Source organism: Ornithodoros turicata, chromosome 9 (genome assembly GCF_037126465.1).
Source record: "Ornithodoros turicata isolate Travis chromosome 9, ASM3712646v1, whole genome shotgun sequence".
Taxonomy (NCBI): Eukaryota; Metazoa; Arthropoda; class Arachnida; order Ixodida; family Argasidae; genus Ornithodoros; species Ornithodoros turicata.
This window is the reverse complement of record NC_088209.1, coordinates 12,249,369-12,265,438: the sequence shown is the minus strand read 5'-3', so window position 1 is coordinate 12,265,438 and position 16,070 is coordinate 12,249,369. Positions and strand designations below refer to the sequence as shown.

The window sequence follows — 16,070 nt, the reverse complement described above, 5'->3', positions numbered from 1 at the left end:
GCGCCATTATATACCCACTATTCGACACACTTCGTCCTCCACTTTTTCCCTCTAGAACGGATATATGAGAGCTGCGTTCTTCCACGTGGTTTTCGGAAGGCGCTTTTGGACAAATGTTTCCATGAAGGATTGTCGCTTCTCAGCTGACGTGAAATATACCGTAGCTGCTGATGTCATATTTTACCTTGTTCATTTCTACATTACTGCGGCGGGGCAACTATACACCCACTATTCGACACATTTCGTCCTCCACTTTTTCCCTCTAGAACGGATATATGAGAGTTGCGTTCTTCTCCACTTCCATCGTTCTTCCACGTGGTGTTTGGAAGGCGCTTTAGGACAAATGTTTCCATGCAGGACTGTCGCTTTTCAGGTGACGTAAAAAATACCGTAGATGCTGCTGTCATATTTTGCTTTTTTCATTCCTACACGCCTGCGGCGGCGCCACTATATACCCACTATTCGACACACTTCGTCCTCCACTTTTTCCCTCTAGATAGGATATATGAGAGTTGCGTTCTTCCACGTGGTTTTTGGAAGGCGCTTTAGGACAAATGTTTCCATGAAGGAATGTCGCTTTTCAGCTGACGTAAAAAATACCGTAGATGCTGCTGTCATATTTTGCTTTTTTCATTCCTACACGCCTGCGGCGGCGCCACTATATACCCACTATTCGACACATTTCGTCCTCCACTTTTTCCCTCTAGATAGGATATATGAGAGTTGCGTTCTTCCACGTGGTTTTTGGAAGGCGCTTTAGGACAAATGTTTCCATGAAGGATTGTCGCTTTTCAGCTGACGTAAAAAATACCGTAGATGCTGCTGTCATATTTTGCGTTTTTCATTCCTAAACGCCTGCGGCGGCGCCATTATATACCCACTATTCGACACACTTCGTCCTCCACTTTTTCCCTCTAGAACGGATATATGAGAGCTGCGTTATTCCACGTGGTTTTTGGAAGGCGCTTTAGGACAAATGTTTCCATGAAGGAATGTCGCTTTTCAGCTGACGTAAAAAATACCGTAGATGCTGCTGTCATATTTTGCTTTTTTCATTCCTACACGCCTGCGGCGGCGCCACTATATACCCACTATTCGACACATTTCGTCCTCCACTTTTTCCCTCTAGATAGGATATATGAGAGTTGCGTTCTTCCACGTGGTTTTTGGAAGGCGCTTTAGGACAAATGTTTTCATGAAGGAATGTTGCTTTTCAGCTGACGTAAAAAATACCGTAGATGCTGCTGTCATATTTTGCTTTCTTCATTCCTACACGCCTGCGGCGGCGCCACTATATACCCACTATTCGACACATTTCGTCCTCCACTTTTTCCCTCTAGATAGGATATATGAGAGTTGCGTTCTTCCACGTGGCTTTTCGAAGGCGCTTTAGGACAAATGTTTCCATGCAGGATTGTCGCTTTTCAGCTGACGTAAAAAATACCGTAGATGCTGCTGTCGTATTTTGCTTTCTTCATTCCTACACGCCTGCGGCGGCGCCACTATATACCCACTATTCGACACATTTCGTCCTCCACTTTTTCCCTCTAGATAGGATATATGAGAGTTGCGTTCTTCCACGTGGTTTTTGGAAGGCGCTTTAGGAATGTTTCCATGAAGGATTGTCGCTTTTCAGCTGACGTAAAAAATACCGTAGATGCTGCTGTCATATTTTGCTTTCTTCATTCCTACACGCCTGCGGCGGCGCCACTATATACCCACTATTCGACACATTTCGTCCTCCACTTTTTCCCTCTAGATAGGATATATGAGAGTTGCGTTCTTCCACGTGGTTTTTGGAAGGCGCTTTAGGTCAAATGTTTCCATGAAGGAATGTCGCTTTTCAGCTGACGTAAAAAATACCGTAGATGCTGCTGTCATATTTTGCTTTTTTCATTCCTACACGCCTGCGGCGGCGCCACTATATACCCACTATTCGACACATTTCGTCCTCCACTTTTTCCCTCTAGATAGGATATATGAGAGTTGCGTTCTTCCATGTGGTTTTTGGAAGGCGCTTTAGGACAAATGTTTCTATGCAGGATTGTCGCTTTTCAGCTGACGTAAAAATACTGTAGATGCTGCTGTCATATTTTGCTTTCTTCATTCCTACACGCCTGCGGCGGCGCCACTATATACCCACTATTCGACACATTTCGCCCTCCACTTTTTCCCTCTAGATAGGATATATGAGAGTTGCGTTCTTCCACGTGGTTTTTGGAAGGCGCTTTAGGAATGTTTCCATGAAGGATTGTCGCTTTTCAGCTGACGTAAAAAATACCGTAGATGCTGCTGTCGTATTTTGCTTTCTTCATTCCTACACGCCTGCGGCGGCGCCACTATATACCCACTATTCGACACATTTCGTCCTCCACTTTTTCCCTCTAGACAGGATATATGAGAGTTGCGTTCTTCCACGTGGTTTTTGGAAGGCGCTTTAGGACAAATGTTTCCATGAAGGAATGTCGCTTTTCAGCTGACGTAAAAAATACCGTAGATGCTGCTGTCATATTTTGCTTTTTTCATTCCTACACGCCTGCGGCGGCGCCACTATATACCCACTATTCGACACATTTCGTCCTCCACTTTTTCCCTCTAGATAGGATATATGAGAGTTGCGTTCTTCCATGTGGTTTTTGGAAGGCGCTTTAGGACAAATGTTTCTATGCAGGATTGTCGCTTTTCAGCTGACGTAAAAATACTGTAGATGCTGCTGTCATATTTTGCTTTCTTCATTCCTACACGCCTGCGGCGGCGCCACTATATACCTACTATTCGACACATTTCGCCCTCCACTTTTTCCCTCTAGATAGGATATATGAGAGTTGCGTTCTTCCACGTGGTTTTTGGAAGGCGCTTTAGGACAAATGTTTCCATGCCGGATTGTCGCTTTTCAGCTGACGTAAAAAATACCGTAGATGCTGCTGTCATGTTTTGCTTTCTTCATTCCTACACGCCTGCGGCGGCGCCACTATATACCCACTATTCGACACATTTCGTCCTCCACTTTTTCCCTCTAGATAGGATATATTAGAGTTGCGTTCTTCCACGTGGTTTTTGGAAGGCGCTTTAGGACAAATGTTTCTATGCAGGATTGTCGCTTTTCAGCTGACGTAAAAAATACCGTAGATGCTGCTGTCATATTTTGCTTTCTTCATTCCTACACGCCTGCGGCGGCGCCACTATATACCCACTATTCGACACATTTCGTCCTCCACTTTTTCCCTCTAGATAGGATATATGAGAGTTACGTTCTTCCACGTGGTTTTTGGAAGGCGCTTTAGGAATGTTTCCATGAAGGATTGTCGCTTTTCAGCTGACGTAAAAAATACCGTAGATGCTGCTGTCATATTTTGCTTTCTTCATTCCTACACGCCTGCGGCGGCGCCACTATATACCCACTATTCGACACATTTCGTCCTCCACTTTTTCCCTCTAGATAGGATATATGAGAGTTGCGTTCTTCCACGTGGTTTTTGGAAGGCGCTTTTGGACAAATGTTTCCATGAAGGATTGTCGCTTCTCAGCTGACGTGAAATATACCGTAGCTGCTGATGTCATATTTTACCTTGCTCATTTCTACATTACTGCGGCGGGGCAACTATACACCCACTATTCGACACATTTCGTCCTCCACTTTTTCCCTCTAGAACGGATATATGAGAGTTGCGTTCTTCTCCACTTCCATCGTTCTTCCACGTGGTGTTTGGAAGGCGCTTTAGGACAAATGTTTCCATGCAGGACTGTCGCTTTTCAGGTGACGTAAAAAATACCGTAGATGCTGCTGTCATATTTTGCTTTTTTCATTCCTACACGCCTGCGGCGGCGCCACTATATACCCACTATTCGACACATTTCGTCCTCCACTTTTTCCCTCTAGATAGGATATATGAGAGTTGCGTTCTTCCACGTGGTTTTTGGAAGGCGCTTTAGGACAAATGTTTCCATGAAGGAATGTCGCTTTTCAGCTGACGTAAAAAATACCGTAGATGCTGCTGTCATATTTTGCTTTTTTCATTCCTACACGCCTGCGGCGGCGCCACTATATACCCACTATTCGACACATTTCGTCCTCCACTTTTTCCCTCTAGATAGGATATATGAGAGTTGCGTTCTTCCACGTGGTTTTTGGAAGGCGCTTTAGGACAAATGTTTCCATGAAGGAATGTCGCTTTTCAGCTGACGTAAAAAATACCGTAGATGCTGCTGTCATATTTTGCTTTTTTCATTCCTAAACGCCTGCGGCGGCGCCATTATATACCCACTATTCGACACACTTCGTCCTCCACTTTTTCCCTCTAGAACGGATATATGAGAGCTGCGTTATTCCACGTGGTTTTTGGAAGGCGCTTTAGGACAAATGTTTCCATGAAGGAATGTCGCTTTTCAGCTGACGTAAAAAATACCGTAGATGCTGCTGTCATATTTTGCTTTTTTCATTCCTACACGCCTGCGGCGGCGCCACTATATACCCACTATTCGACACATTTCGTCCTCCACTTTTTCCCTCTAGATAGGATATATGAGAGTTGCGTTCTTCCACGTGGTTTTTGGAAGGCGCTTTAGGACAAATGTTTCCATGAAGGAATGTCGCTTTTCAGCTGACGTAAAAAATACCGTAGATGCTGCTGTCATATTTTGCTTTTTTCATTCCTAAACGCCTGCGGCGGCGCCATTATATACCCACTATTCGACACACTTCGTCCTCCACTTTTTCCCTCTAGAACGGATATATGAGAGCTGCGTTCTTCCACGTGGTTTTCGGAAGGCGCTTTTGGACAAATGTTTCCATGAAGGATTGTCGCTTCTCAGCTGACGTGAAATATACCGTAGCTGCTGATGTCATATTTTACCTTGTTCATTTCTACATTACTGCGGCGGGGCAACTATACACCCACTATTCGACACATTTCGTCCTCCACTTTTTCCCTCTAGAACGGATATATGAGAGTTGCGTTCTTCTCCACTTCCATCGTTCTTCCACGTGGTGTTTGGAAGGCGCTTTAGGACAAATGTTTCCATGCAGGACTGTCGCTTTTCAGGTGACGTAAAAAATACCGTAGATGCTGCTGTCATATTTTGCTTTTTTCATTCCTACACGCCTGCGGCGGCGCCACTATATACCCACTATTCGACACATTTCGTCCTCCACTTTTTCCCTCTAGATAGGATATATGAGAGTTGCGTTCTTCCACGTGGTTTTTGGAAGGCGCTTTAGGACAAATGTTTCCATGAAGGAATGTCGCTTTTCAGCTGACGTAAAAAATACCGTAGATGCTGCTGTCATATTTTGCTTTTTTCATTCCTACACGCCTGCGGCGGCGCCACTATATACCCACTATTCGACACATTTCGTCCTCCACTTTTTCCCTCTAGATAGGATATATGAGAGTTGCGTTCTTCCACGTGGTTTTTGGAAGGCGCTTTAGGACAAATGTTTCCATGAAGGATTGTCGCTTTTCAGCTGACGTAAAAAATACCGTAGATGCTGCTGTCATATTTTGCGTTTTTCATTCCTAAACGCCTGCGGCGGCGCCATTATATACCCACTATTCGACACACTTCGTCCTCCACTTTTTCCCTCTAGAACGGATATATGAGAGCTGCGTTATTCCACGTGGTTTTTGGAAGGCGCTTTAGGACAAATGTTTCCATGAAGGAATGTCGCTTTTCAGCTGACGTAAAAAATACCGTAGATGCTGCTGTCATATTTTGCTTTTTTCATTCCTACACGCCTGCGGCGGCGCCACTATATACCCACTATTCGACACATTTCGTCCTCCACTTTTTCCCTCTAGATAGGATATATGAGAGTTGCGTTCTTCCACGTGGTTTTTGGAAGGCGCTTTAGGACAAATGTTTTCATGAAGGAATGTTGCTTTTCAGCTGACGTAAAAAATACCGTAGATGCTGCTGTCATATTTTGCTTTCTTCATTCCTACACGCCTGCGGCGGCGCCACTATATACCCACTATTCGACACATTTCGTCCTCCACTTTTTCCCTCTAGATAGGATATATGAGAGTTGCGTTCTTCCACGTGGCTTTTCGAAGGCGCTTTAGGACAAATGTTTCCATGCAGGATTGTCGCTTTTCAGCTGACGTAAAAAATACCGTAGATGCTGCTGTCGTATTTTGCTTTCTTCATTCCTACACGCCTGCGGCGGCGCCACTATATACCCACTATTCGACACATTTCGTCCTCCACTTTTTCCCTCTAGATAGGATATATGAGAGTTGCGTTCTTCCACGTGGTTTTTGGAAGGCGCTTTAGGAATGTTTCCATGAAGGATTGTCGCTTTTCAGCTGACGTAAAAAATACCGTAGATGCTGCTGTCATATTTTGCTTTCTTCATTCCTACACGCCTGCGGCGGCGCCACTATATACCCACTATTCGACACATTTCGTCCTCCACTTTTTCCCTCTAGATAGGATATATGAGAGTTGCGTTCTTCCACGTGGTTTTTGGAAGGCGCTTTAGGTCAAATGTTTCCATGAAGGAATGTCGCTTTTCAGCTGACGTAAAAAATACCGTAGATGCTGCTGTCATATTTTGCTTTTTTCATTCCTACACGCCTGCGGCGGCGCCACTATATACCCACTATTCGACACATTTCGTCCTCCACTTTTTCCCTCTAGATAGGATATATGAGAGTTGCGTTCTTCCATGTGGTTTTTGGAAGGCGCTTTAGGACAAATGTTTCTATGCAGGATTGTCGCTTTTCAGCTGACGTAAAAATACTGTAGATGCTGCTGTCATATTTTGCTTTCTTCATTCCTACACGCCTGCGGCGGCGCCACTATATACCCACTATTCGACACATTTCGCCCTCCACTTTTTCCCTCTAGATAGGATATATGAGAGTTGCGTTCTTCCACGTGGTTTTTGGAAGGCGCTTTAGGAATGTTTCCATGAAGGATTGTCGCTTTTCAGCTGACGTAAAAAATACCGTAGATGCTGCTGTCGTATTTTGCTTTCTTCATTCCTACACGCCTGCGGCGGCGCCACTATATACCCACTATTCGACACATTTCGTCCTCCACTTTTTCCCTCTAGACAGGATATATGAGAGTTGTGTTCTTCCACGTGGTTTTTGGAAGGCGCTTTAGGACAAATGTTTCCATGAAGGAATGTCGCTTTTCAGCTGACGTAAAAAATACCGTAGATGCTGCTGTCATATTTTGCTTTTTTCATTCCTACACGCCTGCGGCGGCGCCACTATATACCCACTATTCGACACATTTCGTCCTCCACTTTTTCCCTCTAGATAGGATATATGAGAGTTGCGTTCTTCCATGTGGTTTTTGGAAGGCGCTTTAGGACAAATGTTTCTATGCAGGATTGTCGCTTTTCAGCTGACGTAAAAATACTGTAGATGCTGCTGTCATATTTTGCTTTCTTCATTCCTACACGCCTGCGGCGGCGCCACTATATACCTACTATTCGACACATTTCGCCCTCCACTTTTTCCCTCTAGATAGGATATATGAGAGTTGCGTTCTTCCACGTGGTTTTTGGAAGGCGCTTTAGGACAAATGTTTCCATGCCGGATTGTCGCTTTTCAGCTGACGTAAAAAATACCGTAGATGCTGCTGTCATGTTTTGCTTTCTTCATTCCTACACGCCTGCGGCGGCGCCACTATATACCCACTATTCGACACATTTCGTCCTCCACTTTTTCCCTCTAGATAGGATATATTAGAGTTGCGTTCTTCCACGTGGTTTTTGGAAGGCGCTTTAGGACAAATGTTTCTATGCAGGATTGTCGCTTTTCAGCTGACGTAAAAAATACCGTAGATGCTGCTGTCATATTTTGCTTTCTTCATTCCTACACGCCTGCGGCGGCGCCACTATATACCCACTATTCGACACATTTCGTCCTCCACTTTTTCCCTCTAGATAGGATATATGAGAGTTACGTTCTTCCACGTGGTTTTTGGAAGGCGCTTTAGGAATGTTTCCATGAAGGATTGTCGCTTTTCAGCTGACGTAAAAAATACCGTAGATGCTGCTGTCATATTTTGCTTTCTTCATTCCTACACGCCTGCGGCGGCGCCACTATATACCCACTATTCGACACATTTCGTCCTCCACTTTTTCCCTCTAGATAGGATATATGAGAGTTGCGTTCTTCCACGTGGTTTTTGGAAGGCGCTTTTGGACAAATGTTTCCATGAAGGATTGTCGCTTCTCAGCTGACGTGAAATATACCGTAGCTGCTGATGTCATATTTTACCTTGTTCATTTCTACATTACTGCGGCGGGGCAACTATACACCCACTATTCGACACATTTCGTCCTCCACTTTTTCCCTCTAGAACGGATATATGAGAGTTGCGTTCTTCTCCACTTCCATCGTTCTTCCACGTGGTGTTTGGAAGGCGCTTTAGGACAAATGTTTCCATGCAGGACTGTCGCTTTTCAGGTGACGTAAAAAATACCGTAGATGCTGCTGTCATATTTTGCTTTTTTCATTCCTACACGCCTGCGGCGGCGCCACTATATACCCACTATTCGACACATTTCGTCCTCCACTTTTTCCCTCTAGATAGGATATATGAGAGTTGCGTTCTTCCACGTGGTTTTTGGAAGGCGCTTTAGGACAAATGTTTCCATGAAGGAATGTCGCTTTTCAGCTGACGTAAAAAATACCGTAGATGCTGCTGTCATATTTTGCTTTTTTCATTCCTACACGCCTGCGGCGGCGCCACTATATACCCACTATTCGACACATTTCGTCCTCCACTTTTTCCCTCTAGATAGGATATATGAGAGTTGCGTTCTTCCACGTGGTTTTTGGAAGGCGCTTTAGGACAAATGTTTCCATGAAGGAATGTCGCTTTTCAGCTGACGTAAAAAATACCGTAGATGCTGCTGTCATATTTTGCTTTTTTCATTCCTAAACGCCTGCGGCGGCGCCATTATATACCCACTATTCGACACACTTCGTCCTCCACTTTTTCCCTCTAGAACGGATATATGAGAGCTGCGTTATTCCACGTGGTTTTTGGAAGGCGCTTTAGGACAAATGTTTCCATGAAGGAATGTCGCTTTTCAGCTGACGTAAAAAATACCGTAGATGCTGCTGTCATATTTTGCTTTTTTCATTCCTACACGCCTGCGGCGGCGCCACTATATACCCACTATTCGACACATTTCGTCCTCCACTTTTTCCCTCTAGATAGGATATATGAGAGTTGCGTTCTTCCACGTGGTTTTTGGAAGGCGCTTTAGGACAAATGTTTTCATGAAGGAATGTTGCTTTTCAGCTGACGTAAAAAATACCGTAGATGCTGCTGTCATATTTTGCTTTCTTCATTCCTACACGCCTGCGGCGGCGCCACTATGTACCCACTATTCGACACATTTCGTCCTCCACTTTTTCCCTCTAGATAGGATATATGAGAGTTGCGTTCTTCCACGTGGCTTTTCGAAGGCGCTTTAGGACAAATGTTTCCATGCAGGATTGTCGCTTTTCAGCTGACGTAAAAAATACCGTAGATGCTGCTGTCGTATTTTGCTTTCTTCATTCCTACACGCCTGCGGCGGCGCCACTATATACCCACTATTCGACACATTTCGTCCTCCACTTTTTCCCTCTAGATAGGATATATGAGAGTTGCGTTCTTCCACGTGGTTTTTGGAAGGCGCTTTAGGAATGTTTCCATGAAGGATTGTCGCTTTTCAGCTGACGTAAAAAATACCGTAGATGCTGCTGTCATATTTTGCTTTCTTCATTCCTACACGCCTGCGGCGGCGCCACTATATACCCACTATTCGACACATTTCGTCCTCCACTTTTTCCCTCTAGATAGGATATATGAGAGTTGCGTTCTTCCACGTGGTTTTTGGAAGGCGCTTTAGGTCAAATGTTTCCATGAAGGAATGTCGCTTTTCAGCTGACGTAAAAAATACCGTAGATGCCGCTGTCATATTTTGCTTTTTTCATTCCTACACGCCTGCGGCGGCGCCACTATATACCCACTATTCGACACATTTCGTCCTCCACTTTTTCCCTCTAGACAGGATATATGAGAGTTGCGTTCTTCCACGTGGTTTTTGGAAGGCGCTTTAGGACAAATGTTTCCATGAAGGAATGTCGCTTTTCAGCTGACGTAAAAAATACCGTAGATGCTGCTGTCATATTTTGCTTTTTTCATTCCTACACGCCTGCGGCGGCGCCACTATATACCCACTATTCGACACATTTCGTCCTCCACTTTTTCCCTCTAGATAGGATATATGAGAGTTGCGTTCTTCCATGTGGTTTTTGGAAGGCGCTTTAGGACAAATGTTTCTATGCAGGATTGTCGCTTTTCAGCTGACGTAAAAATACTGTAGATGCTGCTGTCATATTTTGCTTTCTTCATTCCTACACGCCTGCGGCGGCGCCACTATATACCCACTATTCGACACATTTCGCCCTCCACTTTTTCCCTCTAGATAGGATATATGAGAGTTGCGTTCTTCCACGTGGTTTTTGGAAGGCGCTTTAGGAATGTTTCCATGAAGGATTGTCGCTTTTCAGCTGACGTAAAAAATACCGTAGATGCTGCTGTCGTATTTTGCTTTCTTCATTCCTACACGCCTGCGGCGGCGCCACTATATACCCACTATTCGACACATTTCGTCCTCCACTTTTTCCCTCTAGATAGGATATATGAGAGTTGCGTTCTTCCATGTGGTTTTTGGAAGGCGCTTTAGGACAAATGTTTCTATGCAGGATTGTCGCTTTTCAGCTGACGTAAAAATACTGTAGATGCTGCTGTCATATTTTGCTTTCTTCATTCCTACACGCCTGCGGCGGCGCCACTATATACCCACTATTCGACACATTTCGCCCTCCACTTTTTCCCTCTAGATAGGATATATGAGAGTTGCGTTCTTCCACGTGGTTTTTGGAAAGCGCTTTAGGAATGTTTCCATGAAGGATTGTCGCTTTTCAGCTGACGTAAAAAATACCGTAGATGCTGCTGTCATATTTTGCTTTTTTCATTCCTACACGCCTGCGGCGGCGCCACTATATACCCACTATTCGACACATTTCGTCCTCCACTTTTTCCCTCTAGATAGGATATATGAGAGTTGCGTTCTTCCATGTGGTTTTTGGAAGGCGCTTTATGACAAATGTTTCTATGCAGGATTGTCGCTTTTCAGCTGACGTAAAAATACTGTAGATGCTGCTGTCATATTTTGCTTTCTTCATTCCTACACGCCTGCGGCGGCGCCACTATATACCCACTATTCGACACATTTCGTCCTCCACTTTTTCCCTCTAGATAGGATATATGAGAGTTGCGTTCTTCCACGTGGTTTTTGGAAGGCGCTTTAGGACAAATGTTTTCATGAAGGAATGTTGCTTTTCAGCTGACGTAAAAAATACCGTAGATGCTGCTGTCATATTTTGCTTTCTTCATTCCTACACGCCTGCGGCGGCGCCACTATATACCCACTATTCGACACATTTCGTCCTCCACTTTTTCCCTCTAGATAGGATATATGAGAGTTGCGTTCTTCCACGTGGTTTTTGGAAGGCGCTTTAGGACAAATGTTTCCATGAAGGAATGTCGCTTTTCAGCTGACGTAAAAAATACCGTAGATGCTGCTGTCATATTTTGCTTTTTTCATTCCTACACGCCTGCGGCGGCGCCACTATATACCCACTATTCGACCACTGATCTCTATGTATAAAGGCTGGATCGCGCATGGGAGAGGGGCTCGTGGGGGAGAGGCGTGCCTTCGCGCCGCCATGTTGGTGGGCCCTAAAGTGCTGTGTGTGCCCATAGAAAACAATGGGAGGCAATAGAGATTGTGAGTATTTATTGCGCTACAGGCGTTGATCATTGTTTGTCGTCACGCGATTTTGTAAGGTGCCAGTATACTGATGTATCCTAACAGTGTTTCACAGGTGTCCTGCCATTCGATTCTTAATTACGTTATGTTTTGCATTCCGAAACTAGACCGTCACTGCAGTGCAGCGCTGGGGATTGTACTACAGCACGTTTCCCAGCCAATATTTCAGTAAGGTGCGATGTCAGTTCCACAACAACCATGCATAATCGCTCATACTGGGATCTGGGCAAAAATTGTTTCCGAAATAGCGGTAACGAAAAACATTTTTCTACTGTCATGGGACAAAGGAAATGGTCCCATAGAATCGCAGGCTATATAGTACCTTTGTTTTAGAGACGTGTTTACGTTTGGAATGAGTTATCAACCATTGCAACAGAGAGTCGTTTTGGCAGCAGCGCAACCCAAATAATTAGTTAGGATACGTCAGTTGGGTTAGGTTGGGCTACTTAGAAAGAGGTAACATTTTCTTGAATGTGATGAACACATAAGTCGATAACGACAACACAAGACCGTTTGAAGCTCAAGCAAATGTTACCTCTTTCTCTGCAGACAGCAGCTTGCTTACACCATGCGAGCTTGTTCATGATACGGATGTTACTTTGGTTACGTCAGGAGGTTTGGCTATTTATGTCAGTTTAGTTGGGTTAGGTCAGGTTAAGCGACACCAATTAGCAGTGTACCAGGGCATGGGCTGCACTGGGAGACCCCAGCATCAGACCATGCAAGAAACTAATAGCCTGGAATATATATCGATGTGTCACTTCTTACACACGTCTGATTTCCTGCAACGAGATGTCCTACTCCTGAAAAATTCAGTTGTCCGTAAAATGTAGCGCATGACTTTTGGAACTCATAAAAACCCCAGTGCATGGACACCGGCAAGTGCAACCAACTTGTCATTGTGTCTGCCTTCTCATTGTCCTCTCACCGTTTTCTTTTTTTTTTTTCTTATTTTATTTTAGCATATGTGTCACCACATGCTTAAGCCTAAACCACTTAAGGCACCAGAATTGTCCCCTAAGGCATGGGACAATTTTTTCTACCAGTGCAAGCTGGGACAATTATTTCTGGCCCCGTTTTTCGCTACATCCCCACAGAATAAGTTGCTCACACGTTGCTCACGACAATGCACTTGATTGCAGTGGGCACCAGCCCAGTGGCACGACGATGTGGGCAACCACACTTGGTAGGCACGTGACAAATAACAATCCTTTGATATGACACAGCAAGACAGTCCCGCAATGTGATCTCGGCTTTCCTTGTGCCACAAAATTTCAAATGCAGTGCTAGAAACCACGCACATGAAACATGAGGTAAACATTATTCTTAGAGCCCAAGGTTTTCGGGAAATATTTGGGGGGTGTGGGGTAAAAATTGGGGAAATGAATGTGTGCTTGAAATTAATATGAATTCAGATGAAAAAAACTTCCAAACAGCTAAATTGGGGAGGGGGGGAATTGGGCTCTATTACTGTAACGAACTGCGCACTGTTTGGTACAAACTGTGATGTAATTGCGTTTACTGCCGAACAAGCTGGTGTGCATTGCTATAGACATTTCAGTAAGGGCAATTTGCTGGGTAAAAGTCAGACTTCACCCTCAAGAGGCAACTTTCAATTAAGGGGAACATTAGAATGAATCCCTAAACTTTGGGCTCTGATTTATTTTGCAGAAAGAGGTAGTATAGTGCTGAAGAGGGTTAACACTAGTTTATTAACAGTTGTCCCTCTTGAAAGTAATTACTACAGGAAAGTAACATGGTACAAGTAACGAAGATTGACACAAATGTGCCATATGTATACGAGGTGCTTCATAAAGGTCCTCCGGCTGAATAATTCATGAACAAGGTGGTGCTATCAAAAAGCTTTCATTTCACTGATCATTCCTGAGGTGTTGGCCAAGAACTCAGCAGTGGGAGAGTCATTTGCATGCTCTCATTGATTGAATAAAGCTCGTTTTAAACTTTTAAGCTTGTTAACTTTTTACTGTGGATGCCTTCAGTAATTCTGTTTTATTGATTTGAACCTTCAGCAAAAACTGTTCCAGACAAAGAAACACAGCATTTATATTTTAATGATTTCTTGTTAATTGGTTTCGGCGTACATATTTCTTGGACGTGGCAGTGTATCGATGCGCTCTTACATTTAGCTATGAGGCCGCCAAAGAATTAGCTTTCTGATAGCATCACCTGTTTATGAATTATTCTGCTGGGGGACCGTAGCGAAACAGCAGCTACACCTGGGCTTTGACTTTCTGTGCCAGTACAAAATTTCAGAAAATCACCTTAAGAAAATGCAGAACAAGGCATATGCCAGCTACAATTGTGTATACGTAAAACTAAAAAGTAAGATAATCTCTTGTACTTATTAAATATGAAAATTGGAATCACTTAGGAAGTGAACGTGAGTAGTCACTGATTGTTAAAAACTATAATTCTTGACAACCTCTTACGCAGACGTGGCCTTGCAGTCACCTTCTCCGTGTACTGTTTGGCAATGTGATAAAGTCTTACCTTCCCATAACAGTCTGCAACGTGTTTTGCAAGGCGAATGACATGGTTTTCGTCTGGACTGCACTCAAACATGTGCTGGCTCAAAGTAGGAAAAATGTCCAGTCTTGCAGACGTGCACAGAATGTCCTGCAAGACGGCCCTTGTGAGAAGCTGCCCAAGCTGAGCATTGGATGTCAAGATTCCTTCTGAGATATGAAGCATTTGACGAACACGTTTTTCTGTTGTTTTACAAATGGCGATGACACTCTGAGACGCACTAATCAGACCACCTCGAGACTTTCGACGAAGAAGAGCACTGTGTAGAGTTCTGTCTGTGAGAGCGTCGATGCAGTCAGCACAGGAGATCTTCCTTGTCACCATCTTGACAACGTACCCCGCGATGTACCCCACAACATCTTCAACAAAGGCTGACAGTTGCTCTGTATCAGGTACATCTGCGTAGTCGTGGTCTTCAACACATTCACTCTGTGCAGTACCAAAATAGCGGGATGCATGAATGTCAAGTTCGTCAAGGGAAGTAGCTCCTGCTGCTGCTGTCACAGTCAGTATGCGTGTGGAGTCTTGGGCGATACAATTACCTCGTGCTGTAGGCTCGATTTCATGGTGAACTAGGAGCCTCTTGTATGCAGCCATGAAGTGTCCTGCCGTCGGGTTGTTGCACCACCCACCTTTACCCCTCAACGCACAAAAGAAAAGTTCGAGGTGGTCTTGAGAGAGTTTGTATGTGAGCAGGTACCTTAAGAGTGCATTATCTCCTGAAAGAAGATGGCTGCATAGGCTTTGAATGCTTGCCATGTTGATGAGGAATCCAAGGAAGCCTGTTTTTCGTGGGGATTCTAGTATTGGCTTTCCAGATGCATCTTTCAAGTTGCCAATATACGCAGTCATCTCGTTGAAGAATGGAATCCAAAGGTGGCGGGTTGGATAACGGATGGGTGCTTTGAAGTTCTTTGCCAGGGGATTGCGGGAGTTCATGATGTCGAACAGACGATCGAACTTCCTGAGGAATTCCACTGTTGCCTCACATCCATGAAACATTGGATTGTTTATGTCCCTGTCACAGAACTACAGAGCATCCGCCACACTTGAGCTGAGTGTCTGAGCTGCCAAATTCACCTTCATCTTCTGACTTCCCCAGTCAATGTGGGCAGCCTTGAGCTTGTTTCCAGCATGAAGCCCTTCCGATTGCTGCAGATTTTGGAGGGATACGAGGTAGGCCCACTTTATTGTGCCTCCATTGCTGTCTTTCAGGGTCCCCATTGTTGCCAGGGCATTACGAATCAGCTTCAGCATGTGGCAAGCATCGAGGATTACATGAACTCTCCAGGAAGAATCAGAAGGGTGCTGAAACCATGGCCTGATGTCGGGGCTTTTCATGTTTGCACCAAGGTCTTGAAACATGGTGAGGTTAGAGCCCAGGCCGTCACTCACAATTGCAGCTATCAGAATTCCAATGTCATGTAGCTTTTGAAGGCAGAGGCTCACAAGGTTTGCCTTTTCCTCCCCACTTAGGCTGTTGATCAGAAAGTATGCACATGGCACTTTCCAGTTACTGTCCAAAGCAACCACAAGGAATACAAGAGCTTGTGTAGCTGGTTCCTGACTGTCGTCATCAATGCCAGTACCTAGGTTTATGAAGCCATTAAAGGACTGTCCTGTGAACTGAATCTGCTTCTTTATGCTCATTTCATCGAGCATGAGTGAA

General features: G+C 44.5%; 1 long non-coding RNA gene across 1 annotated transcript; it reads left to right on the top strand.

Moving 5' to 3' along the window:
* Positions 1-14,371: 14,371 nt before the first annotated feature.
* On the top strand, positions 14,372-16,032 carry LOC135369317 (uncharacterized). The gene is made up of 2 exons (XR_010415072.1): positions 14,372-15,767; positions 15,878-16,032. It is a non-coding gene; the product is annotated as an uncharacterized LOC135369317 (long non-coding RNA).
* The last annotated feature ends 38 nt before the right edge of the window (positions 16,033-16,070 follow it).